This window comes from Rhinopithecus bieti, unplaced genomic scaffold (assembly GCF_001698545.2).
Source record: "Rhinopithecus bieti isolate Rb0 unplaced genomic scaffold, ASM169854v2 scaffold_31173, whole genome shotgun sequence".
Taxonomy (NCBI): domain Eukaryota; kingdom Metazoa; phylum Chordata; class Mammalia; order Primates; family Cercopithecidae; genus Rhinopithecus; species Rhinopithecus bieti.
In genome coordinates, this window is record NW_016813861.1 from 2,015,724 (window position 1) to 2,017,979 (window position 2,256).

Genomic DNA, 2,256 nt, shown 5'->3' on the forward strand with positions numbered 1-2,256 from the left:
AGAGACGGGGTTTCACCATGTTAGCCAGGATGGTCTCGATCTCCTGACCTCGTGATCCACCCGTCTCGGCCTCCCAAAGTGCTGGGATTACAGGCTTGAGCCACCGCACCCGGCTTCCTTTCTTTTTTGTTTTGTTTTTTGAGACAGGGTTTCACTTCGTTGCCCAGTCTAGAGTGCAGTGGTGTGATCATAGCTCACTGTAATTACCAGCTCCTGGGCTCAAGCGATCCTCTCACCTTAGCCTTTCGAGTAGCTGGGACTACAGGAGTGCACCACCATGCCAGGCTGTTTTTATTTTTTTTAGATGGAGTTTTGCTCTTGTCACCCAGGCTGAAGCGCAGTGGTGTGATCTTGGCTCACTGAAACCTCCACCTCCCAGGTTCAAGCCATCCTCTCACCTCAGCCTCCCCAGTAGCTGGGAATACAGGCATACAATACCACGCCAGGCTAATTTTTAATTTTTTTTTTAGAGATGGGGTTTCACCATGTTGCCCAGGCTGGTCTTGAACTTGTGAGCTCAAGCAACCTGCCCATCTCAGCCTCCCAAAGTGCTAAGATTATAGATATAAGCCACCATGCCCAGCCAGAAAGAAGCGTATTTCTGATGACCACGATTCAGTCATCATCTAAAACATGTTTTATACTATTCAAGTTCAGGGTACTCCATTTTTCCTCATCTTCCTTAAATCATAAACTAAAACACTTTTCAGCCATAAATCGGACAATTCAGAGAGTATTTCCCAAGCAATGAATCATTTTTTATTTTTTATTAAAAAAATTTTTTTTGAGATGTAGTTTCGCTCTCATTGCCCAGGCTGGAGCGCGATGGTGCAATCTCAGCTCACTGCAACCTTCACTTCCTGGGTTAAAGCGATTCTCCTGCCTCAGCCTCTCAAGTAGCTGGGATTACAGGTGCCTGCCACCATGCCTGGCTAATTTTTGTAATTTTAGTAGAGACGGAGTTTCACGATTTTGACCATGCTGTTCTCAAACTCCTGACCTCAGATGATCCGCCCACCTTGGTCTCCCAGAGTGCCGGGATTACAGGTATGAGCCACCGCACCCAGCCTCATTTTTAAAATTTTTAATTTTGTAGAGATGAGGTCTCGCTATGCTGCCCAGGCTGGGCTCGAACTCCTGGGCTCAAGTGATTCTCTTGCCTCAGGCTCCCAAAGTGCTGTCATTACAGCTGTGAGCCACCACGCCCTGCCCTCTTCCTCCCTTTATCCAAATTTCTGACCTGTGTCATTTTCCTTATCTCTGAAGAATTTATTTTAATATTTCTTACAAAGCAGATGGCTTGGCAACAAATTCCCTCAATTTGTGTTCCTGTGAGCAAGTTTTTCTTTATCCCTCACTTTTGAAGAATAATTTTGTAGAATACAGAATTCTAAGTTGGTGTTTTCTTCCTGTCAATACTTTAAACATTTCATGCTACTCCACTTGCTTGCATGGTTTCTGAGAAGCTGAATGTCATTCTTGTCTTTCCTCTTCTATGGGTAGTGTTTCTTTCTTCCCCCTGACTTCAAGATTTTTCCTTGTGTTTGATTTCCTGCAGTTTAAATATGATATGCCTACGTGTAGTTATGGGACAATTATCCTACTTATTCTCAGGCTTCCCAGATCTGTGGTTTGGTATCTGACATTAATTTGGAGACATTTGCAGTCATTATTGCTTCAAATATTTTTTCTCTTCCTTTCTCCCTCCAGTATTCATATGTGTATGTAACACCATTTGTAATTGTTCCTCAGTTCTCGGATGTTGTTCCTTTTTTCAGTTTTCTTTTCTTCTTCGCTTTTCCATTTTGGAAGTTTCTATTGACAAACAAATCCTCACGCTCAGAGATTCTTTCTTCAGCTGTGTCTCTTCTACTAATAAGTCATCAAAGACATTCTTCATTTGTGTTACAGTGGTTTTGATCTCCAGCGTTTTTTGATGTTTTTCTTGCAATGTCCATCTCTCTGCTTATGTAACTCACCTGTTCCTGCATGTGGTCTCCTTTTTCCATTAGAGTCCTTAGCATATTAATCCTGGTTGTTTCACATTTTGGCCTGAGAATTTCAACATTCTGCCCTATCTGAGTCTGCTTCTGATACATCTCTGCCTCTTCAAACCGTGGTTTTGTTTTTGCTTTTGCCATTTAGTATGCCTTGTAATTTCTTTTTGAAAAGTGGACATGATGTAAAAGGAACTCTGATAATTAGGCCTTTAGGAATGTGGAGGTAAAGTGTGGGGAAGGGTGTATTCTGTAGCCC